Source organism: Paroedura picta, chromosome 17, assembly GCF_049243985.1.
Source record: "Paroedura picta isolate Pp20150507F chromosome 17, Ppicta_v3.0, whole genome shotgun sequence".
Lineage (NCBI taxonomy): Eukaryota > Metazoa > Chordata > Lepidosauria > Squamata > Gekkonidae > Paroedura > Paroedura picta.
The window spans coordinates 22,071,430-22,098,969 of NC_135385.1; the positions used below are offsets into that span (position 1 = coordinate 22,071,430).

At 50.0% G+C, this 27,540-nt stretch overlaps 1 long non-coding RNA gene across 1 annotated transcript in view; it reads right to left on the bottom strand.

The window, feature by feature from the left end:
* The window catches only part of LOC143827191 (uncharacterized), a 139,247-nt gene that overhangs the window by 32,584 nt on the left and 79,123 nt on the right, over positions 1–27,540 (bottom strand). Inside the window, exon 4 of the long non-coding RNA XR_013227210.1 lies at positions 19,184–19,374. This is a non-coding gene — a long non-coding RNA (uncharacterized LOC143827191). The remainder of the gene's footprint in view (positions 1–19,183; positions 19,375–27,540) is intronic.

Sequence of the window (27,540 nt, forward strand, 5' to 3'; positions counted from 1 at the left end):
CCGGAGCAAAACAGGTCTGGATCTGACCAGGGTCTGGATGGGAGATTCCTTGGACAACCTCTCTGCCTTGCTTGGAGGCCCACTGTGGAAGAGGAGCTGGATGGAAGAGCCATTAAAAGCATCTCCTAAAGCAGCTAAGAAGGCAATCTGTTCTTTTTCATAGAACCATAGAGTCCCAGAGTGGGAAGGGACCATCCAGGCCATCTAGTCCAACCCCGGGCTCAACGCAGGATCAGCCTCAAGCATCCAGGAGAAGGATCTGTCTGGCCACTGTTTGAAGACCACCGATGAGGGGGAGCTCCCCACTTCCTTAGGCAGCCTATTCCACTGGAAACCACTCAGACTGCAATCCCCCTCCCCCAATATCTAGCCAGTCCTGTTCTACATGTAGTTTAAAGCCACAACTGTGGGCCTTATCCTTTGCTCCCAACAGGAACCTTTCCCTGCCCTCCTCCAAGTGACAATCTTTCAAATGCTTCAAGAGAGCCATCCTGTCCCCTCTCCGCCTTCTCTTCTCCAGGCTGAACATACTGGACAGTGACAGCCAAGGGGCTGATTCACCATAAGGCAGTTCCGTGGTAACATATAAGGGGCATGAGTTTGACTGCCTTGCATCCGGCCTGCCATCTTCTGGCTCCGTTTGGAAAACAACCCACCGGTCTCCCCCCCCCACATCTCTGATCTACAGCCTGCCCAAAAGGCAGGTGAAAATGCCAGGTGCTTCAAAGGTGAGGATTTAAGGCCCTTGTGGAATGCCAAAAAAATGGCCCATTACTCAGAGGTCAGGCCCTGCCCGGGGAAAGGGACAGGGAAGAACACACAGCTTCTCTGCTCTTCCGTTTCATCTGTGTAAAACATCCCATTCAAAAAGCAATTTCATCCACGCTTCCTCTTTCCTCCCCTTAATTGGTTATGATGGAAGGCATTAATTCGGGGACATGTGGGATCCTTTGGTGCGCGCATGCGCGCACATACACACACACCGGCTTGCGGCCTTAACCCCCGGGCACTGGCCGAGGCCGTTTATCTTTGTTAGCAAATGACTCCGTGCTCGCGCATTACTGTCGAGGTAAGACGATCGCAGCGCCTGCCCTATTAATATTTAGAGTGCCGATTTAATAAATACTGTATCTCACTCGATGTTGTTATCTGCATTAGTGATACCGGGGGTTTCGGGGAATTCGGGGGAACGGCCTCCCATCCATCAGTTTGTCAAAAAGCCAACGGCGGGCGCGCAAGACGCTCAGCTCTTCGACGCCTGCGTTCTGCAGGGATCCGGATTTAGTCTCTGGCCATGTTTATCGGTATAAATGATTTCGATCTATCATCCCGAATCGGGTGGCATGGCAAACAACGCCGGGAAGCCAACCTTATCCTGCTAACTCTGGAGGAAACGGGCCCAGAGCTCCTTGTGTGTTTACAAGGGCCTGTATTCCTACCCACCGACCTGTGAATGAAGCAGGATGTGACCAGAGGGGATGTGGGACCACCATCTTACAGGATCTAAGCAAGGTTGGTTGGCTCTCCTTGAGAAGCCAAGGCCTTGACCAAGGCAAACCAAAGCGGTCTCTCTTCCAAAACCTGGACAGATTGAAATGGGTCTCTTCCAAGAACCCCTGGATTCCCCAATGGATTTCCCCCTGTGCAAACAAAGGACGGGGAGGGACTGGCCGTGATACAAGCACTGTTTTGAGCTGAAATGAGATTTGAAAGAGCGGAGGCCAACTCTACTCAAACAGGGGGAGAGGCCATTATGAATCTCCCCGTTTGAACTTTGGGGGGTACTGATTTGCCTGGCCTTGAGTCTTCGGACGAAGGCAGGCTATAAATTTAATTAATTAATAATAATTATCATTATGAATAATAATGAAAGTCAATGCATTTAAAGGCTGAGGCCTCCATCCCAGGGGAGCAATGGCCCACGCCTGGCATGTTTCAGGGGTCGGGGCTCAGTGCTAGGACCCCTGAAGTGCTGTTTTAAAAAGATGCAGAGGTCTTTGCCAGAGCTGCAAAACTGCTGGATTACCATGTCCCCCCCCCCTGCACTGTCTGCTTTTAGCTGAGTCAGCTGTCATTAGACGGTGAAATAAAGGGGCTGACTGAACCCTGAATCAGGACTTGGATCGGGGGAGTAACAGCCCCACAAGGATTTGCTCGAGAGGCACCAAGGACAGGTGAGGGAGAAACGGAATAAGGGAAACAGCGACAAACTACCGTGCGGCAGATGTGCTGGAGGCAGGTGCTCTGCTGGAGAGAGGCCGATGGAGCAACATTCCCCTTCCCCCAAGGGAAAAGAGTGGTGGTACCAGTTTCAACACTGAATGTACTTGGCTTTTTAGCACAGAAGGTGGCCTGGAGGCTTGAAAACATTGGCTCGGGGTAAAGCAAGGGGACTGAGAGCATGGATAGCCCAGGCCAGCCTGGTCCCGTCAGGTCTCAGAAGCTAAGCAGGGCCAACCGTGGCTGATATTTGGATGGGAGACCTCCAAGGAACACGAGAGGTCAGGACATGGAGGCAGAAAATGGCAAACCACCTCCCAGCATCCTTTGCCCGAATGCCAGACTTGGCTGTGCCTAGTTTGGATTATTCCATTCAGCCAGCCCTCTTTTGTATGCAGACTTGGCTATGCAACAAACACTGTGCGGCGAATGAATGAATGAATGAATGCTATTCAAAATATCGTTCGGTAAATGCTTTGGCCCCTTTCCCAAACAAATCTCCTTCCCCTTCACAAGACCCTAATAGAGGTGGTCTAATGAACCAATAATATAATTCAATATAATTTAATTAATAACTTGATTTGGAAAGTTAAATCATTAGCGACTGTTATTAATGTAACTGTATTGCATGTACATGCCTCTTGTTACTCACCCTGAGCTGACCGGGGAGGGCAATAACAACAACAACAACAACAACAACAACCACAATTCCACACCAGATGTTATCCGTTGAGGGTCCGGTTCTGTGTGAAGTGATAACAGGAATGGAGGTTTCATACAGTTAAGAGATATGGTACAGGAAATCCCCATATATCCCAAATAATCATGTCTTGGGACCACTAAGGGGGGGGTCAGATACCTGTCCCAGGGACCCCACAAACTGCCTTTGCGTGACCTCAGTGCTGTCGCTTGATTGGCTCCGTGACGTTCTGATGTCACCCACTCGCCCTGCGATCTCTGACAGCCTGACGTCAACCAACCACGGATCACCTCTCAGCGAGAAGCGGACGCAAAAAGAAAAGGACAGAAAAAGAACTCCAGCAACCTGCAGTTCGGATTCGAGACGAGAAATGGGAGAACCCGCGAGGCAGCCTCCGGCCTCATTTTTAAGGCTCGGCCACCGTGTTTTGCGGGGAATCTCCTTCTTGTAGTGCGGGAGAGGACACGGGCTTCAAGGAAAAGGGTGTTTTTCTGAATTGTTCCGGAATTCGTGGAACTCTCACCGACCCCTGTGGCTTCCAGTGACCAATGGAAACTCCCTCCCGCCAACCATACAGCTCGCAAGCCCCCCTTTCCAATGTGAAACATTTGCTCAGGTCCCCGGTGGTCTCCGCGTGATGGATCGCTGGTGATTTCCTCGCCGGAGCACCTGGCTTCAAGCCCCTGACGGCGCTGGCAGAAAAGATTTACATTGCGGCACGAGGGCCACACAAGAATAATAACTTTAAAATACATTGCCTCGCTGCCGGTGCACCATGGGAAATGGAGACGCGGCGGGCGGTGGTGCCTGTTCAGTAATTACAAAATGGCAGCGCGGAGGGGAGGAGCGGGGGGAAGGGCGCGTCGGAGACGAGGCGCCGGAGACGAAAGCCATCTGCGCGCCTTGGCGAATTGAAATTACAGTAATATATGAAGGCATTACCTGAAAAACCCTGTGCTATTTAAATGATTTACTAGCACGCCCCGGCAAGCTTTAATTTAAGGATAAAGTCATTCGGCAAGCTAATCTGATAGAGGAGGCATTATTTCACGCAGTTAAGTTAATTTACACGAGGCGAGTTTGTTGTTGCCGTCGCCGTTATTATCTGCACAAACAGCCGATCGGCCCTGACAGAAGCAATACAGCATCTTAATTCAGCCGGGCGAGACATCGAGGATAAAGGTTTGTTTAGAAGCAATAATGGGCCGGAAAGTCATTTGCGGGGCTAAGCTGATAACGGTGATGAGGGCCACGGCACTCTTTCCCCCGTGCGCCACGTTTTTAAAATTTTTATTATTATTATTTTTAAAGAAAAGGAAGTCTCTGCTCGTTTGGGTGCCGGCATAACACCTTCCCTCCGATAGGTCATTCTGCTACACAATTCCTGCTTGGCTCTCGTTAATAAGTGCCCCGTGGTGTCCTTCTTCTTTCCCTGCTACTTACTCTTCCAGCGATCCGGTTTGGTTCACGTCCTATCAGTTGCCTGCTTTCCCCAAACCTGTCAAAGCCTGCCTCTTCCTACTTTTAATTGGAACAAATGTGGAGAGAGTCCAATAAGCACGTTCAAAAGCAAGAGCTGGGGTTGTGTCCCCCCTCCTTCTGTTGCCCCCTAATTTTTTTTGGGGGGGGGGGAAGCAAGTATTTCATTTACAGCAAGCTGCTGTGGACCTTCTTGATTCAAGTCCATTCTTAATTATTGATTGTATTAGCATCCTGTCTTTCCTGTAGGTATCACCTTCCTGATTCTACCCTTGCAACGACCCCGTGATGTGGTTCGGGGCTGACAGAGGGTGACCCGTGCAAAGCCCCCCAGCGAGCTTTGCGGCAGACTCAGGATTTGAACCCCAAGCCTTGTATTTTAAAAGCTCCCTCCAAAGGAAACAATCAAAGGACGTTCTGGAACTCCCACCAGCTCTGGGGGACGGGATTCCCTCTGAGATGCCGCCCTCATTTCCCCGTTGGACTCGGACCCATCAGCCGATCCAGAAAATAAAACTGCGAGGTTGGAAATTAATTCAGACTGATTTGGACGGATTAGATTTATGGCCTGGCAAAAGAGGCAAGACAGCCGGAGGCGGCAGAAGGGAATGAGACAGAGGGGTCTCGCAATGGTGCACAAGTGCAGCCAAAAAGGAAATGTTTCACTCCCACGACCATTTGGAGGGGAATCCAGGCGAACCTGCTCAACCTCCTTCTCACACTTTCAGAGAGGAATGTTCTTTTGACAAATTTCACATTAAAAACTAGCCTCCCCCCCAAAGTCGTAATCTGCTCCAGCCAGGTGATCTGTAGGTGTCCTAAGCCATTGAGCACAGTCCTTTGGGACTCTTTTCCAAACCCAAGAACTCTTGGCCACTTCTCCAAAAGCTGCTGGCGGATTCCGGGCCCTCTTGCCGTTAAAAAGGCGGGTTATGAAATCCAGAGCAGGGAGCCAAATTATATTAGCAGCCTCGATCTGCCATGAGGTTATACTCCGACTCTACAGCGGGGGGTGGGGGGAAGCGGGAACAAAATAGAATTCTGTTTTCATCTCATTTTTGCCTAAAGCTTGAAATCAAGAGATGGAGCGGAGTTAAAAAGGCGGGGGGGGGGGGGGGAACCACGCTGAGACCGAAAAGAAAACTCCCCTCTGAATTTCCCCGTCGTAGGTTGGTATTACCTTTTAAAAATTATTATTATTAACAATCTCCTTCCACCTGATTGGCAAGTGAATAAAAGCTATTTATTAACGATGAGAAGCAGACTGGGTCGGACGCAAGGGGGGGGGGTGAGAGATAAAGAAGTAACAAAGCACCTTCAAATTGTTCCAAATTATCAGCAGACTTAAGGCCTCGTCTGCATATAGACTGAGGAAGCCCCTCACTTGGTTGCTTGAGCTATGATTGCAGAGATATTTGGGTGGGGCGGGAACGCCTGTGAATGGGCCAAACAAGTACAGAGGAAGGGGTTAAATTGTCAAGCGCTCTTCAGCGTTCCTTTTCTTAGTTTTGGGGTCCTTCCCCCCCCCAAAAGGAGCAAACCTAAGAGGCCAACAGAGCGCTTGGCGTGGTTGACAAATAAAAAGGCACACGTGGGGGAAAGAAGCCAAAGGGGTTCTTTTCAAAGTCAGATTTAGAGGGCGTTTCAAAACATATGGCGCACGCTGGAGAGAAAAATCCTCGCGCTATAATGTGATCTAAGATGCTCAGCTCACTTAGCCAGGGTGTCCGCGATGACTGGGAGGGGAAAAGTGGAACGGAGGAGATACATTTGGGCATGGTCACCCCCTCCAGAGGTCCATCGTTGGCCATGTCACTGGATGTTTAAGACATTTTAAAAATATATTAAAAATTACTTAACTCCCACCCATTCAGGAAACCCTCCGAGGGCCATCAAGAAACCCAAGAGTTTCACAATAGCAGCTGGGCGACCTTGGCAGTTCTCTTAGAACTTTTCTCACAGAGCAGTTCTCTTAGCCCCACCCACCTCACAGGGTGTCTGTTGTGGGGAGAGGAAGGGAAAGGTGTTTGTAAGCCGCTTTGTGACTTCTTTGGGGAGTGAGAAGCCGGGTATAAAAAACCCAGCTCTTCTTCGACTGTTTGTCTGTTTACAAACACGCCTTTTTCGCCTAAGGAGCAAAGACCTCCATTTGGATTTTTCGCTTTTATCAAGGCCGCCCGCCTTGCTCCGGATTGTGCGCAATGGTTGTTACCTTCTCCACACAGAGATAATTGGGTTGCATAATATCTTGTGCAGCCTAATGTGAAAATGAATTTCTTCTTCTTCTTTTTTTAGTGCTGAATAGAAATGACTCCCCCCCTCCCCTCCCCTCCACTTCCTCAGGGGAATTTGTTTTATCAAAACTCGTGTAGTATTTAGCCAAGTAATCATGGCTCAATTGTGAAACACGAGAAGTGTAAAATTATGATAATAGAAGGGGAGAGAACGAAAAGTATATTAGAGCTGACCTCATTTCCCTTGATTATTAATGGCTTTTCATCTAATTTACAAGGCCTAACCTCGCGCAATACCAATACGCAGCGTAAGTGTACCTTTTTAACTCACAAAACTTAATTAGATTGGCAATATATCATATACTTGGGATTTTTTTCCCTCCCTCATTAGGTAACCGAAACGGCAGGATTTTTCTCCCACCCCCCTTTTTGGCCAGGTGTTCGATAAACAATATTTAAATCGTGGGGCGTAGATTTGGCTCTTCTCAAGACGGACAAAGCTTAATTGCTTGCAGTTTGGGAAGGATGCATGTGTGTGTGTGTGTGTGTGTGTGTGTGTGCGTTTGAGAGAGAGAAATGTCATCACGTGACAGATAACTCATGGCGAATCTGCTCTGCAGCCTTTCTCAACATTTTTTTTACCAGTGAGAAAGCCCTGAAACATTCTTCAGGCTTCGAGAAGCCCCCAAAGTGGCCCGATCGTGCAGAATATGGTTGGGAAGCAGAGCTGTGGACCTGCCCACCTGGGGCCCCTCCCCTTCCCATCCCCTCCAGGCCCATCGTAGGCCATTGGGTGGTCAATGCCACTTAACTCCTGAGACCTGACGAGACTGGACTGTGGAAACACTTCCCCACCACCACGGGACTTTCAGGGATGTCTGTCGTTTGGGAGGAAGGGAAGGCGATTATAAGCCACTTTGCAATGCCTCCAGGTAGTGAAAACCAACTCTTCTTCAAGGTGCCCACTGGAACCAAGTTCGGGACCCCTGAATTTTCTCTCTGTCTTGCTGCCAAGTGTACGACGCACCAGACGATTCAGAGAGTTCCCTTGAACCTGGCTTTGTTTGCTCTCCGTTTATTATCCCCGGTACTTATGCTCGCCTCGTGCTCTGCTTGTTTACTGCTGCTACCTCTAGCCTAATAATTTACAAAGGGGAAGCGCCTCTGTTGACTCTGGGGCGGCCTTGTTTGTGGCAAGGGCCTCGGAGGCTCCAGGGGCGCCTTTTGCTACAGTTTGCTGTTTTTAAACAGCTGTCGGAAACACCTGCACATCGCTTGCCGACGTCACCGGCGCAGCCCAGTTGAAAGGGGATTAGCGCAGGTCGGTTCCATGTCAGGGAGCTGGGGCTGGGAAAATGATATTGCTCAATGTAGAGCCACTGATTGCTGTTTCTTTGCAGCCCTCACTTGCCTTCTTGGCCCTCACTGACCGCAGCCTTGCTGTCCCTCAATCAGGAACCTAAATCTGATCCACCAAAGCAATTTACAGGATTGGGTCTTCTGGGTGTCTACAAAGCAAGAGTGAGACACAGGTTTTAAGTACATTCGTGTCACATGTCCCAGGCAAAATTTAACCCCTCCAATATGAAAATAACTCTTTGTTTAATGTTGTGTCTAAAGCAGTTGAGGGTCAGTTCAAGTCCTCACTTCGTGAGCCCTGGGAATGGCTGTTAACTAGAGATGGGCACATACCGAACCAGGAAACAAAAATTCGTAACCAAAGCAAAATGCATGGTTCGCAAACGGAAATTCGTGATGGGGCAACCATCATGAAATTCCACGGACTTTTTAAGCAGTCCGTGGCAGTTCTTGGATAGAGCAGAAAGCAGGGGTTTAAAGAGACTGAGTTCCCTTAAACTCCTGCTTTGTATTCCCTGCAAAAGCCACCGAATTAATGGAGTAGCAGGGAGCAGCGCCCCCCATTGCTCAACTGGCTTTCCTGTGCAGTCCCTTTTAAATTAAAGCTGTTTTCCAGGCTTTCTGCAAACCCCCTGAAAAGGGACCACGATACCTTTGATTAGGGTTTAGAGGGCCGCGACCTGGTTCGGTTTGAGAACGAACCTCTCGGTTCGATTCAGTTTATTGTTTGCCACGAACCATGAACAAACCCGAACGGTATTCTTCTGGTTGGTGCCCAACCCTACTGTTAAAGATAGGATGTTTTGGACAACACGAATTCATAGGGTGGGCATACGGTAGAAGCCACGCAAGCACACTTACAGGCAGTCCTTGCATCCCAACCCCTTCTCTTTTTCTGGAAGCCAACTCTCCCCTAGCGCTCTGGCTTGGATCAATCCGTCGAGAAGCAAGAGGGGAACTTGGAGAGCTCCAGTACATCAGTTCTTCCATTAATCACGCCATTAATCTTTGTTTTACCGCTGACAGATTCCCCCCCAGCTCCAGGATGCTGGGAAGTTGCAAAATGCCATCCCAGTATGTCCCTTGATTAGTATTTATGGTGCTAAAAATTACAGGCCCAGAGGTTAATTGCAACGAGAGCGGCAACAGGCCCTGTAACTATCCTCACAATCTAATTAATATCATATAATTAAAGAAGTTGGAGACTTGATGAAATCGAGGGTTTGGGGGGATTTTCCCCCCCATTCGGATCCCTCGCCTGCCCAGAGATGTCACGACGAGAACTGATTTTGAGAAATAAATAATCGAAACACTTAAATGGAGGGCGGGACAGGATGGAAGACTTGCTTGTGGTCTCCAGAGGTGATGAGAGGGATCCTCCTTAGATTTCAGGGATTTGGTTCATTTTGGACCCATTCCCATATCTATCTTGTAGGCTTTGGACCCTCATTTCTTCCGTGTCATTGCACAACCTCCTTTCTGATGAGACGACCCTGCCCACCGAACCGACACCGAATGCCCCGGTCCATATGATTCCCGACGAAATGCTCGCTGATGGAAGGGGGTCTATTTCCCCTCCGCTCCTTCCGAGGAACAACCAGATAACTTATCTCGCTGCATAAACCTCCTTATCAGGATCGTCCACCCTGTAGGCAGTCTACACTCTCTGGCGGTTTATAAGAACAGAAATTAACCACGGTGTCTTCACCAATGAAAGCAAGATCCTGCCGTCTACCATTAATCATGCCTGCCGCTCCCCCAAATGAGCCCTCCTTGGCGTCTCCCCAACTGCACTAATTCAGACCCCCGGCTATAACTTATCACCAAAGCCAGGGAGCACGATTAGAAGTTCCGTGAGTGTTAGGAGACTGTGAACTCTTCCTGTTTCCAAGTAAGCAGAAACAATCCACTACCTCCTGGATCTTGGCGGGTGCTATATCACTTTTAAGGGTGTATAGGTGTTATCTCCTTCACCTCTGAACCCTTGTCCTCTCCCTCGCTGCACAGGGCCTTCCATGGAGACACCTGTCTCTGCAGCTCTCTTCCGTAGATACAAGGCCCGGATATTCCCTCCTCCCCATGATGCCGGACAAGATGGCCGCTTGTGATTAGGGAAATTTCCCCATTATCTCCTCCAGCATCCTGACTGGCTCATTTGGGGACTTCCTGCTCCTCTGAGCACACTTCCTCCCTGATCACCTCCGGAACAGGCAGAATGAAGATGACGGAACAGTTAGACAGTTAGTTGGGACGCTCTCTCCCCTCTCTTTGCAGACAAAGCTGTCTCTCTTCTAGATAGAACTATTTTGTCCTTTCAAGAAGCTCGGTGCTTTGCACATTTAAAATCTGCCAACGCTTCCTCCCTCCCTCCTGCCAACCTGGAAGCGTCCTAGCGGTGTTTAAATTCCTCGATGTTACCGGCGCACTCATTTGGCCACCTATAAAGATGTGCAGTCTTTGAGGTTAATAAAACACAAACATAACCATCTCCAAGGAAAATGAAACCCGCCTTAATTATGGGTTTACATTGGACTCTTGTGGAACACAAGGCAATACGGAGAGCAAAAAAAAAAAAAAAAAAAACAGTATTAAAGGGAGAGGCGGGGAGGGGGGGGGAAAGCCCATACCAGACGGGTGTTATTTCTGTAACATTATGCCTAATATCATCAGGGTAATGTTAAAAAGAAATTGCTTATTTGCGTATATGTTCTGATGTCGCCACTAAATTTGCAAACCAGGCTTGTTTGATGTTCCTTTATGGCGGTTATTCACGGCGCTGTTTCCCGCACTTCATTAGTGGACAACTGAATTTTAAAGCACCGGTTGGGATACGCAGATATGTCTCTTGCGGAAAAAAATATTGTCGCGTGGCCAGAGTGGGAGGGAGATGACTGCAAACAATAACCCCTACCCTCCTTGGAGCTTTCCTTGGAGGACCATGCAGAGACAATGGGTTGGAGATGACAGGGAGGGAGAAGGTCACTGAGATCATGGGGTTGATAGAGCGGGGTTGGGAAACCCCTGGCGATTTAGGATTGAGTCTGAATCCCAGAACCAGGAGGCAATGTCAGGGGAAGGCCTTGACCTCTCTGCCCTGTTGCTAGCCATCCAGAGAAATTGGTTGGCCACTGGGTGAGACGGGAGGTTGAACCAGAAGTCCACCACTAGGCCGAGAGATCCTTGTCCCGCAAGCCCACTACTTCCCTCTTAGTCTGAGGGAGTGGAAGAAAACCAGACATGTTTGCAATAATCCCCTCCGATTAAGCATCTTAACGCCTGTGGACGTCTCGCATCCGGTGCGCTACACAAAAAAGTTTGTCTCCACACGCGTTTGTGCTGCTCCGGTGGCCAAGCCATCACATCCTCCCCATTTGCATCTCTAATTTTTCATAAACAATAATGCGCCCTAATGCACACACTGCATTCCAGCTCAGCAGGGCCCAAAGACCCCGGCATCGCTCCCAGAGAGTTTTCGGAGAAAGCAATTATCAGAGAGCAACGGGCATTCATCCGCCACCTACAAGACCGGGAGGGGGGATTAATACGCTTTCTGGATCTCGGGACTCACCTCCAGTTCCCTCCATTTGCCCCATGAACAAAATCAAAGGCGCCGACGTGGAGGGAGATCAGATAGCTGAGCGGGGTTTTGCTTGGCGCACGAGCTCGGCTACGGTTTTGTAAACCCACAAACTTCCTTTAAAGCCATCCAGAGTTCAAGCTTCGCATGCACCCCCCCCCCGCAAATGTCTAGTGCAATGAAACAAAGAGATCTCAAATGAGAAGCCTGCTTTAAATGCGCTTTTTTAAAAGGTCGTAGCAAAGAGGCTAAGGTGATAACGCTTACTTACGCTGTCCATAAGGGATTTAGAGATCTGTGATGTATCTGGGCCTTGAGGGTAGAAGGCGGAGATCTGGAACGAGCAACAAACCAACGAGCAATGGCTCAAAACAATTTCAAGGCGAAAATCTGCTAACATGTCTCCAGCGGCCGTCTCTAGACCCTTTCCTCATCCTTGAAAACTAAAGCCATCTTAGGGCTCCTGAAGAGTCTGATTGCCATTAAAAATAAAGGAAGATCCCCCCAAAGCCACTGTACTACAGCAGAACAGAGTCCAGGGGCACCGCTAAAAAGTTGTATTCAAGCTCCGGAGTTCTAGTCCTGGGGAAGCCTGAGTTTAAATTCTCCCCTCTTCCGTGACACTCACCTCAGCCACTCTAGCCTACCTCATAGGGTTGTTGTGATGGTAAAATACAGAGAGCTGATCTCTCCAAGCTCCTTGGAAGGAGAATTCAAATTAAAATAGATAGCTGGCAAGGCTCAAACCTCGGTTCCCTCCTTTGGGGTACCTTTGTTTCATGCCGCACACCGATCCTTTATATTTATTTCTAATTCCATTTGTTTCCCACCCTACCTTCTAAGACACAGGGCGGGTTCCATCACAAGGAAATAACATTCCCCATTTGTTGGCTAAGCCGATCTAAGTCCGTCTCATCTAAGATGGGTGCTTTGCAGCACTGAAGTTTAGTGTTGGAAGGGACGAGCCACCTCTATCCTTTCAACACCTTGCCTGTAAAAGGAGGAGAGGAAGAATCAGCTTTCGATGTTGACCCCTGACCTAAGGCCAAGACGATCTCCGCCCCCTTTTATGTTGTACATTTCCTATTTTTCTTGTCCACTTTCGTTCGTCTGAAATTAACATGCTCTCGTCTGAAATTAACATGCACACGGAACCCCCTTTGCCACTCCCATTATCCTTCTGGACAATATATCCTATACGTCCCCCCCTGGGCAGCATTCATAGATGGATGGGATCCAGCCCCTCGCCTGTCACTGCCTCTGGATGCTCTCCAGATGTGGCACCGGAATAAGCCATGCTTCGGGAACAGTCCAAGTCCAAGTGGCAGCTACGGTACTCGGTGGCTTAGGGAATTAAGGAAGAAATGAGCTTTCCCCGTTGTTGTTTTTGAGGAGGCCCATTCAGAGCATTCCAAGGCGAGCAGAAGCTACCAGGCGGCCTTTATTTTCGGGAAAATACGCACCGGGGGGGATTCGACGGAAGCCATCATTTCCCCGCTAGCTCCACTGATGAATGTGCTTGTTACTGTGGGTTGCTGTTCCATGTGATGGGGACGGCTGGCAGAGGCTGGGTGCCTTTCGATCTTGCCAAGGCCCGTTCGTTTTCTGACATCCTTGTTTCTCTGGGTTGACCATCCTCCGCCCCTTGTGTGCAGGAAGACTGGGGCTCCCGACCCATTTGGGCAATGTCCCCCTCCTCCAAATGAGTACACTCTATGGGGTGGACCTCCTGCCGGCACCTGAGTTTGGGTCACTGTTTTGGGCTGCTGGCATGACCCAGCGTGACTTCTCTCATGTCCTCAGGTTCTTATGAGCTTTTCTTAATCTATGTAAGATTCCATGTCCCCTTCATGGCCTTCATTGTCCCAAGGAGGTGTGAGGCGGAAGGCAGACATTTGGGGTTTGGCTCCGCCCCCGAGGGCAGCCATTATGGCGTGTCCTTCACCGCTTCCTTTCCAAATCCCAAACATGCCCTGAGGGTCAAAACATTTGGGGACCCCTGCTGGGCTGCAACTGCAGGGAGTTACGGCTCCAACGGACGGGCCACCCACACCGGGAAATGTCCCAAGTGCTTTTTGTTCCACTGATCCAAAATCGTATCAGCGCAGAAACACTCCGGGGCGAGGGGAGAGGTCCCTCAAAAGGAGACCCTTCCAACAGGCGTCTTAACCCCAGAACTGAGAGACGAGGAGCTTAAGCGGCTTAGCCAGGCTCTGCAGCCGTTGATTGAATTACCAGAGGAGGTGGTGTGAGCCAAGGAAGCCGGGCACAAGCAGATGTTCCTACTTTGCTCGCTCTCCCTCTCTCTCTCTCTCCCTCTCTTTCTGGGAGCTCTGAATTTTGCAGGCGGCCTTCTGGAGCTGAGACCCACCGAGAGCGTTTTGTTCAAGATTTGCCAAAAGCCGGCTCGGCTGACAAAAGAAGTGCTCTGTCTCGTTTGGAGATCTGAAGAGACGGATTGCGCTGAGGCCTGGGGGGGGGGGAAATGGAGCTGATGAACAGTGTTTGGGGGCCGCAGTTGGTATGCAGCTGTGCTTCAAGCCCACGGCTGCCCGGCCTTTTGTAAGAGTGCCTCCTCTAAAAGCCACTTGAGGTAGTCCTTCCCCTGCCCTGGTATCAGTTTTTAAGGTCGCTTCGGCTTCCTCTTTGGAAAACTTCAGTCTGTTTCTTATGGAAACATGCCAAGCTGTGTCTGTGGATGGCGATTTTCCCTTCGCCTTCTTCAGAGGCATGGTAAGCACCTCGGTAGAGCCTTGCTGGATCAGACCAGGGGTCCCTCTAGTCCAGCATCCTTCCTTGCACGGTGGCCAACTAGTTCCTCTGGAAGACCAACAAGAGGGCAGGGAGGCTGAGGCCTCCCACTGCTAAGTGCTTCCGAACAGCCCTCTTGGATCAGGCCAGGGGTCCCTCTAGTCCAGCATCCCGTCTCACACAATGGACAACCAGTTCCTCTGGAGGTCTAACAAGAGGGTATAGAGCCTGAGACCTTCTCCTGAGGTTGCCTCCTGGCACTGGGATTAGTGTTTCTGAATGTCTTCCCCCTCAGTCACCATGGCTAGTAGCCACGGGCAGTTCCACCAGCGCCTTGGTCATTTGGGTTGTCCTTTCTAGAATCACAGAGTTGGAAGGGTCCTCCAGGGTCATCCAGTCCAACCCCCTGCAGAATGCAGGAAACTCACAACTACTCTTCACAATGAACCCAAAAAGTCTGCATACGTTTCCCCAGCATCATCTCCCCTACTGAAATCTTCCTCCCATCGGTCCCTGCTCTGCAGTTTGTCCTTAATTGTACCTCAAAAGCACCATGCGGGAGTTGGAATAGAAACCCGTTCCCAGTTAGATCAGCTTTTATTGCATTACAATGAAGGGAAGTAACTTAATTACATCTTTACTGAAGGACATCTTTTATATCCAGCCGCACACTTGGCAGACCACCCCCCCTTGTCCTTTAATATTTTTTTTTTGAAACTAGAGCTGCAGTTGTGCTTAAATACCAAAGGGGGCAGGGCTTGTTAATTTCTGGATAGAAGTTATCTGGCAGATTTAAAAATACAAAACTGTATTCAGCCGGAACGGGCAAACAATGGAAGAGGTCTTTATACCAGGGTGGAAAGATCTCAGTGGAATAGCAGAAACTATATGTGATGTGCTCTTTCTCGTTTTCAGAACTGCACATCCCCAGGAATAGCTCAGTTTGAATACTAGCACCATAAACCAGATATTTGGGATATAATCTTCCGTCAGTTCTCTTTCCTCTACTTTATCCTTACATCGACCCTGTGAGCTACTCCAGGAGGGAGGAACTGGCCTGAGGTCATGACTTGAGGATTCAAATTTGGATCTCTCCAGTCTTGGTCTGATTCGCTGACCACTTGACCCTAGAGAAGGAAGCAACCATGGGAATACCATTATCAACCCTCAGCAAGGGGCTTTCAAGGCCAGGGAGAAGCAGAGGTGGCTTGCCATGGCCTTCCTCTGCAGAGTCTTCCTTGGTGGTCTCTCAACAAAAACATATGGTGACCCCAGCAAGGGGTTTACAGGGCAAGGGAGAAGCAGAGGAGACTTCCTCAACAGAGCTTCCTTGGTGGTCTCCCTTCCAAAGTTTAAGGTGACCTCACCAAGGGGCGTTCAAGGCAAGGGAGAGCCTTCTTCTACAGAGCCTTCCTTGGTGGTCTCCTATATAAGCATTAACCCCATTCAGCTCCCAATATCGGAAGGGATCCAACTATTCTGAGCTGCCTTTCCTCCTATAGGCCTGTTCACTAAACCCAAAATGTTTGACTGTATAAGTTCTGATGCTTTTTTTCTCTTTTTAAATTAAAACCTGAAATTTGAATTTCTGGCAAACGCTCCTTTTTCAGCAGGGGAAGAAAGAAAATGTAATTCATCATTTCTAGGAGGTTAAATGAAAACCCATCCCCACACGCCGCTTTTTTCGGTTTTGTTCTAGGCTGAAGAAATTGTGGCGGAAACTTCAGAGGTAGCCCAATCAATGATTTACTGCCTCATTTCACTTTTAATTTAGTGACTGCATTCATTCATAAAAGGAAAGAATGCAAGGTCTATGCACTAACGGAAATTTAAACACCTCATTAGCGCTCGATTTTGTTTCCTTTCCCAAAGATACCTTTTTTCCCCCCGGTGAGGCAATGTGGAAGGTTTCTACTCGAATAAAACAGTTGGGTGTGTGGATTTATAGGAAGGGGATTTTTATTGGCATCTGTTATCGATTGAAAACATAAGAACCAAAGAAGAGCCCTGCTGGATCAGACCAGTGGTCCATCTAGTCCAGCATCCTGTTTTCTCACACAATGTCCACCCGATGTCCCCTCAAGAGGGGACAGAGCCCAGTATATATTTATTTCTTTTACGTTTATATCCCGCCCGTCCCCAGAGGCTCACTCCAGTTTGGATGTGGGATGTTCTAGGATTCATGCCAGACTCTGTGGTTTCATTGTAGAACAACTTCCAGGTCACGCCAGAGGTGACATCATCATGCCAGGGTCGTGGATGGTGCCATTCCCAATTCACCAGGCCTTTCCTCCCGCCACCCAGCCGAGGAGTGGTAGACCATGGGAACTGAGATAATTTTAACTGGCTTTTCTTGTACCAAATCTCCATGTCCATGCTTCAGGATGCTTTGGGCTGATCCTGCGTTGAGCAGGGGGTTGGACTAGATGGCCTGTATGGCCCCTTCCAACTCTATGATTCTATGATCCTGCGTTGAGCAGGGGGTTGGACTAGATGGCCTGTATGGCCCCTTCCAACTCTAGGATTCTAGGATTCTATGATCCTGCATTGAGCAGGGGGTTGGACTAGATGGCCTGTATGGCCCCTTCCAACTCTATGATTCTAGGATTCTATGATCCTGCGTTGAGCAGGGGGTTGGACTAGATGGCCTGTATGGCCCCTTCCAACTCTAGGATTCTAGGATTCTATGATCCTGCATTGAGCAGGGGGTTGGACTAGATGGCCTGTATGGCCCCTTCCAACTCTATGATTCTAGGATTCTATGATCCTGCGTTGAGCAGGGGGTTGGACTAGATGGCCTGTATGGCCCCTTCCAACTCTATGATTCTATGATTCTAAAGTTTGGTGCCCACGGCCAAAACCCAAAATACTGCTCATAATTATGACAGTCAGGTATGCCTTCTGCCGCAACCTACTACCCATCAGTCAGAGAAGCTGAGTTCTGTTGGGAAAGCTGGGAGAATAAAGGGGCGGGCCAGACCCCATTTGGCTGCCAATTCCCCCCCCCCAGCCTACGGGGTTTAGATGTGCATTTCTGAGCAGCCTGATGTGCAGATTAGCAGATGGCAGAGGAAATGTCCAGAGAGGCCAGACTGGAGCAGCTCCGTCAACCGGGTGACACCCAGGTGCGAGAACTAAAGGAAGGGGAGGGCTAACGTTGCAACAAGGTTAGCAACCCCCCTTCTGAGTAGGATTTGACTTGCCACTTTATTTCCCAGCCCCCTCCCCCCCCCCCCGTTCTCCTCTCCTGGAGAGTCTGTCTAAGTTCGAAGCATTCCTCTTCCTATGTTCTCCCAATCTTTCATAAATAGCAATACAATTAACAGTAAAAATGATCCATTGGAGATGAAAATCGATGATTTAATCAGACGTGAGAGCTGAAGCCGATACTCTCCCAGCACGCCGTAAAGACCAATTGTATATTTTTGGGGGCTGCATTAAAATCAACATAAATCCAGAATGACCCTTGTGAGTAATCAATGCCTTCTCAACTCCAAACTAAGCCAAGTTTCCGTCGGCGAGCACCCGGCCTCGCTTGGAGCACCCGGCCGCCCTGCCCGTTACACCTGTGGATCAATGCACCATCCATGGGGGGGAGAACCATTAACACACAACACATTGGACACGGACATTGTTATGCACACCCATGTTGTTTCTTTAATGTCGGCTGCAAACTGGTATTGATCCATGCCGGGCCGACAAACGGCAAGGGGTTAGAGTACCTCTCCCCCCCAAAAAAATCAGGAGCATTGTTGTGGCCAGCCTCCAGGGTCTCCGAGGATTCTCCCTTCCTCCCCTTGACCACACCGTGTGTGATGTGGCCATGCTTGAAAACAAGGTCTATGATGTTTCCTTCCATACAGTAGCAAATCCCTCATGAACACCGCATCGCCGTTGGCATGCATCTATGCGTCTCTGATGTGCGTTTGGGGAGTCTCTTATGCCGGTGTGTGGAGCGGGTTGACCAAAGGAAATGCCCACACCCTGGCCTCGTAGAATCAGACCGGCCCTGCGGGATATGCAGACCCAGAGGGCCGAGCTTGGTCCAAGCATGAATGATTGGCAGTTTGCAGATGAAATGTCTCCGCACGTCCGGAATTCATTAGAAAGGACGAGGGGGAAGTGGGGGCGCGATCCGGGAGGATTGACTCTATTAATCCATGTATCTTGCCCAGGGAGTTATGCGCCTTCCAAATGATACCTTTTTAATGTACCAATTACGCTTTTGAAGGCGCTTGATGAATGGGCTCGCTATCTCGGCGCAGAAGGACAAAAGGAAGGAACAGGGCTGCTGCGTCAGGCTCCGGGAATGTCACAAGATAAAAACAGCTTTGGAGGAACCTGGTTTCATCGGCTGCGGAGGCTACAACTTCCTTTAACATGTGGGTACCCGGAGGCCGGGGTGTCTGATACGCTCCCGGCTGGACTGGGATGTTGTGGGAATCCTCAGTCACATGCCTGGAGCTCATATCACAAGAGATCAGGCTCTCCAGATGTCCATGGACTACAGTTCCCATGCTGGCAGGGGCTCATGGGGATTGCAGTCCCTGGACACCTGGAGAGCCACAATTTGGCCACCCCTGCTCTCCCTTTTCAGCCCACCCTCCAATCCCGCCATTTTCTCCAGAACTTGGTCATCCAGAGGTCAATTGTAATAGTAGGGCATCTACAGGGCCTACCTGGAGGTTGGGAACCCCGGGGGTCTCCAGCCAAGGTTCTGCTGGGGGTCTCCCAAGGCTCAGAAAGGGTCTGGTGTCCAGCACTCCCTAACTCACCCTTGGATGTTACACATCATTTGTGTGCCGATTTGTTTCTGAGATCACATTTTGCGGGAATTCGGAACCCGAGAGAGACGGTGCCTACCTCTGCTGCTGGTGTATTCCCAGGGAATTCCTCGGCACTCCCCATCCGTGCCCAAAATTATCAGCAAACCGAAGCTATCGTATTTATCAAGAGCTGCCATAATGCATTTAATAGCGGCGTGATGGATGCATCGGTGACGTGCGCCGAACACTTTGAAGTGCGTGGCCTCCTTTGATTAATGAGGGCCCCTGCTGGGAAGATGCATATGGAGGAGATTAGTCTGCTCGGGAAAAAAAATGGCTGCTTTTTGTACTCTCGGACTAATTATTTCACAAGCTCGGGGTCAGTTCCAAATTCCAGTTCCAAAAGGGCCAAGTTCTAATTATAGTAAAAGCCGTGTCTCTCCCCCCCCCCCCCGACTCTGCGGCGAGAACAGCCCAGCTTTCTCGTTGGGTTGAGCTTCGAGCGGCTTCTGACCCTCCGACTTTTGATGCCAGAAGATTGGCGCCTTCGTTTTGCACGCCGGGGGCATGCATCACCCAGATGGCAAGTCCCACTGAAATCAGTCTGGATCAAATCGCATGCACTCTTATGAACACAGGGGCAACAGAAGAGGCTTGCTGGATCAGCCCAGTGGTCCATCTAGACCAGAATCCTGCCTCACACGGTGGCCAACCAGTTCCTCTGGAAGGCCAGCAACAGGGCAGAGAGGCTGAGGCCTTCCTCTGAGAAGAACGTCAGAAGAAGAGAACCAGAGCAGACCAATCGTCCATCAAGTCCTTCCTCCTGTCTCACCCAGAGCCTACCACTTCCTCTGGATGTCAGACCACTGGATATAGAGGTTGAGAGAGAGAGAGAGCAGCCCCTGGGAAGGTTGCTCCTGGAGATTTGGGGGTGGAGCCTGTTGGTTGCACCCCAGCCATGAGGACTAGAAACTTGTCCCCGATTAGCGGCCCACCTGCGGATTCTCCCCTGGGCCCACCGCTGAATCCCACGTGTGCACACAGACATGCTCCAAGTGATGCATTTTTGTTGGCCCCGTGGCAGGGATGGGGAAACGGACAGGAGGGTGTTTGACGAGCCCACTGGCAGAGAGCTGCTTATGAACCCTGCCGTGTTTGTTTGGCTTGACTGGAAACCAGAAGCTAAATGCCACGCTTGGCTCGGGCGGCCTCTTGCATTTGCAAACGAGTCCCGGAGGATCGGCGGGAACGGCGGCCCTAACGAAGGGCCAGGTGCCTCTTGGTGAAGGATGCCATTTACTAAAGGGCAGAGGGGGAGAGAGTCTCAGAGGAGTGGGAGGGAAAGAGAGACTGGACCCAACCTGCAAAATATCTGTTGCTGTTTTACATTCGGAATAAGATATCCTTTTCGTGCCTGCTGTCGCTCCCCCGCCCGATCCGCTCGGAGGTGTTTTTCTGGCCAAATGTTGCAATGACTCCAGCAGACAACCTGGACTCTTGTTCTGGAGCTTTTTGGCACCCTGAGAACTTGAGGACAATTGGTGGGAGAAATGCCAAAGAACACAAAAGAGGGGATTGTGCTGGCAGTTGGCTAGAGGAAGGCTGGGGAAATTTGTGGGTGAGAAAACCATTGATGGGCATTACTCGTGACGGTTAAACAGAGCCTCTGTGTTCAGAGGCAGTAATTTTCAAAATAAGTTGGGGAGTGAGCAAAGAGGATGTTTTTACTCAGGAAGACTAAGTGGAACCTCCATGTTCAGAGGCAGTAAGCTTCAGTTGGAGAGAAAGAACAGAGAAAGTCTTTCACCTCCTTTCCCTGCTTACAGGCTTCCTGGAGACAAAATTTTCACCTCTCTTTACTTCTAGATCAGTGGTCCCCTTTGAACACATGAACACCTTTGGAAATCTGACACATCATGGTGAACTGAGCCACAAAATGGCTGCCACAAAATGGCTGCCACAAAATGGCCGCCTCAGCAGGCAGACCCAACCACAAAATGGCTGCCACAAGATGGCCACCACAGACGGCAGACTCAGACACAAAATGGCTGCTGCAACTTACTCTCAGTCACACAATGGAGATCCCTGTGCTATGTGGGCACCTTGTTGGGGACCCCTGTTCTAGATGATGCAGAAGATCAGCATGGGAGACTAAATACCCCATGCTCTGGAATACAGATGGGAGACTGGAGCAGATATGGAGAATGCAGAAGTTGCCCAGTTGTGAGGCGGCGAGACCAGAAATGCTGGGGCCCCTGTTTTGGTGTGCAAAATGAATCCCCCTGGGGCTGAGCATGTTATAAACCAAGATAATTGAAGTGGCCATTTCATTGCCGGCTCCTTTTTCAACATTCCCCTCCCCCCTTCAGATCTTCCCACCATCTGGCTGTAACCTGGCACAATATGCTTCTCCCCAAAATGGAAAGAGAGAGAATTTACAACCGAGTAATTGACAGTCTCGGGTTGAGGAAACCACCCGCGACACAGAGATCCTTGCCCTTCTTTTCTTCGGAACGAGCAGGCGGAGATGGGTGCAGAGAGAGAAAGAGAGAGAACAAGAGAGCAAAGAATATTGAAAGTGTTTTAATTACACAAAGATGCCACCGCCTCCAGCAAGAATTCTCTGGCTTCTATCATAAATTTTTCATGTTGACCCCACGAGAATGCAGAACTGGAAACTTTACCCTCTAAGTAAAAGTCAATGAACCTCATACGGATTCACATCCCGGAAGCCTCGCACTCAGGAATATTAATTTAATTAAGATTGCTGCAATAAATTCGGTTGGGGAGGGTGGGCGGTCTGGAAACACCAGATCGCTAGCTGTTCCAGTTGAGCCGAAAGAACCTGCTGGTTTCCTTGTATCCTTCAGGGTGGTGTCCAAAAAACGCCTCACTTTCACTGTGGATTTCATTTGTGTAGTCACTCCTGCTTAGCTTCTGAGCAGGGCTATCTAAGTCAAGGCAAGAGACACACAGAGTCAGTTGGCTGCCAGGAAGGGATGCTCTGGCTTTGCTTCCGAGAACAAGTGAGTTTGGGCTAGGCTGGGCCATCCACGCCAGGGCTTTCTGAAAGAAATGGTGGTCAGCTTCCCCTAGGATTCCACATGTCAGTCTCTCTCTCTCTCTCTCTCTCTCTCTATATATATATATATATATATATATATATATATTTAAAAATAACCTTAATTGGATGCTTGAAAACTTTCCAGTGGCCCAAGCCTTAAGAGTTATGGGTGTTTACTGTAATTCGAAGACAGTCTCGTTAAGTAGAGCGATGGCTGACCACAGCCCGGCATTATTCTTCAGAGGGGGCTTAAGAAATACACTTGGTAAACGAGGGAGCTCCGGCAGAGAAGATGCAGGACGGGCCTTCTCTCAGTCTCCTCCTCCTCTTCTTCCCTGGTGGAAGCCATGCCGAAGGCCTCGTGCATAACGCAAGGCCCCATCGCCCAGGCTCTGTCAATGCGCCAACCGGAAGCGCTCCAAGAGTTCCCGGCCACTGATGATGGCTGATGGAACAGGCACCTTCATCTCGCCTTCTGCCCTCAGGAGGCTGCTGGCTCTTGCCTTTCTCTACAGCTCCTCTTCCCATTCTTTTAAGGCAGCCGGTGTGATTCAGCACTCTGGACAAACAGCCTCTGGATTGGGGTGGCCAAACTGCGTCTCTCCAGATGGCTCTCCTGGGACAGGATCCTGGACTAGATGGACCTCGCCTCTGATCCAGCAGGTCTCTCCGGATGCTCTTGTGCTCCTAAGCCCAGAACGCACCAAAACACACAAACCACTACCGGGGGGACAAAGGGATGTGGAAAGGAGGCAAACATTGGGTAAAGCTTAGTTACCTCCCCCCCCCACAGTAATTAGTGTGGGTTAACCCTTATAATTTCAAAGGAAAGACCCAACTCAGCATGCTTCTAGGGCTGTGACCATTCGAACAGGGCTTTGAATGGGCTCTGTCCATCTTGCCCTTGCCCATCCATTTCACTCTGCCGCCACCCGGAGGAAGCCTACAAACCCCTCCGGAAGAAGAACGGACATTTCCCGGCCAACGAAAAGACGAACAGACGGTTCTTTCATCTGGGTTGTTTACGTGGAACTTGGGGCGGCCACTGGGTTCCTCTGTTTTTCTTCATTCCTGTGGAGCATTTCTTCCTTCCTTCCTTTTTTTTTAACCGACAGACGAATGGGATTGCTTGACGTGATTCATGGGTTCCGTTGCCGCCCTGGCTCCTCTAACGGTAATCATAAATGGCTTCCCCAGATATGAAACAAGTGTTTGAGTACGGTCCGTTGAGCAGTGTCGAGAACAAAGCTCTCCCTCTCCCCCCCCCCCCCGGTGTCACCGCACATGATATATGCAATAATCGCCAGCCCACGTTCTGATCAAAAAGGCATTTAGTAATGTGCTACACGGATTTCTGCCTGGTTTATACCCCTTGAACGAGCTAAGGAGAGAACAGGCAGTTACTTTACCAGACTCAAAACATATGCTACAATTTCTCATGGTTACGGGGGGCATTGCTCACCGCTGATGTCGGCGCTTTTTTATCCTGATTTGTAGCTGTGCTCCCTCCCTGTCCCCGTAAACCGGAATTGCCTGAAATAAGATAAGCCCCCCCCCATTTGTTTTGGGTTTACGTTGGAATTTTTAATGGTAGATAAAAGAACGGAAGATGACGCACAACTCCCGGGTGAAAATATTCTCGATGGTGGAGTTGCGGTTAGAGCAGAGGTCCCCAATCTTTTTGAGCCTGCAGATGCTTTTGGAATTCTGGCAGGGTGGAATGGGCACAGCCACAAAATGGCTGCCATGGGGGGGGGTGGAGCCAGCTGCAAAATGGCTGCCACAAGGGGTGGAGCCAGATGCAAGATGGCTGCTGCAACCAACACGGTGAAGTTCCTTGGGTATGATGGCAGCTGCTGACACGGCCATTTTTTTTAAAAAGATCTTCAGTGGCCAATCAGAAACCTTTCTGGGCAAAAGCCCCGCCCTGCCCTATTGCTTTCTAAAATAAACTCTGCGGCCACTAGAAAAGGCAGTGCCAAGAGACACCCCCTCCCCAGTCTGGAGTGTTGGACTAAGGAGCCCTGGGTTTGAATCCAGACTCCATTCCACCATGAAGCTCGCTGGTGCATTCCACCAAACTGTCATTGCAGAGTTGTAAATGAAATAAACTGGAGGTGGAGAACCCCCAAAGGGACAATGTGATGAAAAGGTGGTCCTGCACACTAGAAGGCCTGGGCCCCGTCTGTCTTGTTTCTCGCAGCCGTTCCTACTTTCCAACCAGCTGGCACAGAGGACGGGAAAAATGAATCTCCGCCTCACAGGCCATAGGGGATCCACGCAGCACTCTCCTCACTGTGAGATTGAATGCTCCAATGTGACCCTTTGGCTTGTGGGTGAGTCGCGCCCGAGCGTGGGGATTCTCCTTCTTCCCTTCTTGTCAGCCGGCATCTTAATCTGGCCTAATCTATTTGTCACCCTTCGGGTCTCGTTCAAGCGGGGCAGCCGGAGTTAAGCGCATTGATGGATCATTCATATTATCTGTGGGGGCCTCTGGGTAATGAGGAGGCATCTATTTCCCGCTAAACAGACAGGCCTTTCTTTTGCGAAAAGGTTTCCTTCCGAAGCCAAACGGAGCCGTAAAAGCAAAAAAATTCCTACGGCGGGCGAGGGGTGGGCCGGAATGGCTGCCGGCACCACCTCCTGGCTCTTTCCGTGGGCAGAATTTAAACATCCCAGGCACGGATGGAGGACCGGCAGCTTAATGGAGAAACGTTTTTTGCTGAGAAGAGGCGAGGTGAAGAAGAGAGAGGAGAGAGACTGTCCTAATGGTTTAACTTTCCGGACAAATCCAGATGGGACCAACCTGGTCCACAGCAGGCCCGGACTCCCATGTTTCCCCCGAAGGCCCGGCCCTGGATCAACACAACCTCCCTCCTCCCCCCCTCCAAAATACACATGCCTTCCCTTCTCTTGCCAGACGCCTGGGACATGAGGAATGTATGATTAAGAAGAACCGGCCTTGTCAGCCTCGCTTGATAGATGCCAGTCCGGGGAAATTGGAACTATACTTCAATGGGATTCAATAGTGATTTTTGCTTGGGAGGAGTTGGGTAAAAATGAATCTTGCCACTTCCAGCTCTCGGCTCCCTGCCTCTGCATGATGGAGCGCTGCAGGCAGCAGTTGGCGGTGGACATAAATAAGCCCCCGGACTAATTTATAGCTGTATTTACTGTCCGTCGTTGGGATGCGCCAATTAACCCTCACCTCCAATGGCCAAGCAAGTGCCTCTCTGCTTCCTCAAAGTGCACTTCCCCACCTGCGTAATGGAAGAGGCTTCGGAGGGGGAAAGGCACGATTTGTCATTTTTAATAGCATTTTCTTCTGTCGGGCCCTAGCTGGAGAGATTTCCTGAACTTTCGGGGGAGAGGAATTTGTGTCTCTGCGTGACGGACACGGAGAAATATACGGAGTATTGATCGAGGGTTGGCTTACTTGGGCCGTTTCGCACGCCATTCGTTACAACAGCCCTGCAAGGTGGGCCAATGTGATTAGAGAAGAAAGAAAGGGAAGACTAGGTGTGGGTGAAGAGATCGCTTGGTGCGTTCTTGGGTTTTTGGGATGATGAGGTATGAGGATGCTGAAGGGTTCACTGGGAAAGTGTATTAAAGAGAGAAAGAGAGAGAGAGAGATCCCCCATGGTTTGGTAGAGGTGAGAGCTGCTTAGCTTCCCTGTTCTGATGAGATCAGGCTAGCTTGGGCTGGCCAAGTCAAGGCCAAAGACAAATCTAGAGGTTAATGGCCATTGTCTGCCTCTGTATAGTGACCCTGGACTATCTTTCTGGTCTCCCATCAAAGAATGAACCAAGATTGAGCCTGCTTAGCGTCTGAGATCAGACCAAACTGGGGTAACCAGAACCATGCAAGCCAGGGCTTCCCTGTCTTGGAAAGCAGAGGTGGGCATTAAGCAGAGGTGCCAAAGCTGGGGAGGCTCCAGCTTCAAGTCCAAGAACTGAGAACTTTAAGCTATGGGAGGAAGCTGATGTGGAGTGTTGTGGAGAAAGAAAGAAAGAAAGAAAGAAAGAAAGAAAGAAAGAAAGAAAGAAAGAAAGAAAGAAAGAAAGAAAGAAAGAAAGAAAGAAAGAAAGAACTGAGCCAGCCCCAAATAAAGTTGCACCACCACCATGCCTCTCCAGATTCTGGGTATAATTTTCTGGCCCGCCTTTCCCTTCTCGCTCACATTTGGAGGTTCCTGAGCCTCCTGTGGCTAGCTGGGCGCATTTCAGCATGATGTAGCGTTCGTGTACAGCCAGGACTCTGCCCTGACACATCCGGCGCTGATCATTTATCACTGTCACTCGTGATTTATTTACTTCCGATTCTCTGCAAGTCAGCAGCTTGCTGGGGAGAGAATTCAGGGGGCCGTGTTTAGCGGGGAAGCACCAATTAACGCATATTCGTTTTGTTCCAGGCGCACAACCCCCCCACGGGAGTTGGGGTGCGTGAGCCCCATCCCTTTCTTCCCCAGGATCTTGTTGCCTTCCTGGGTTCAGGACACTCACAGGCGAGGGCAGATATGCAGTCTGCCATGCACCCTGGGCTCGCACGCTAGCTGGGAAGCTAAGCAGTTGGATGGGAGACCAGTTATGAAGCCCAGGTTTGCCAATCTGGCAAGACTGCCTCTACGTTGGGGTGAGCAGTTTTGACGTGTCTCTCTTTATGATACACAGTGCCCCGAAAATAGCGTTGCCATGTGCCCAGATCTGATTTATACAGCCGTCCCTACGGGTTGCCGTGCCATAATTCTTTCTCCCCCCCCCTTCTTTCCTCCTCTCAAAGACTACGGAGCCAGTTCCCCTCTCCACACACACACACACACTCGTGCACACAAAGACGCCTGCCTCTCCACTAGGCCTCTTTCATCTCGCAAGCCCGTGGAGGCAATCCTCTTGAAAAAGGAGGTCACCGGCTCGACGAGCCACGCAGATCCAAAAAAAGCATTAGCGAGTGATACATTCTGTTAATTTTGCTAAGTAGACCAAAGTGGCAGGATCAGAACATCACGGTATTGAGCCCCTGGCATTAACCTGATAAAAGATCGAAGGCTGGCGCAAGGAGGAAGAAAAGGAGACGCAGCACAAAGCTCTTAAACCCTCGGTAAGGTATAAAAGGGGGAGACGTCCTTAGCATTCTCGGTGGCTCAGCGACATAATATTGACAAGGAGACAAGATTCCAAATTCAGATTTGAGGTTTTTCTCCGCTCTCCTGCCCGAACGGCCAGAAGCCAGACAATTAAATCGTTCCGAAATACGTGTTTACTCTACAGAGGGTTCACAACGGCTCCGGCGTCGACCCGGTTGCTTTATAATTAGACCATTGTTAATTAAGATCCCCAGCCAAGGAAAAGGGAGCATTCTGGGGTCCTGCCAGCAGGCTGGATATGAAAAG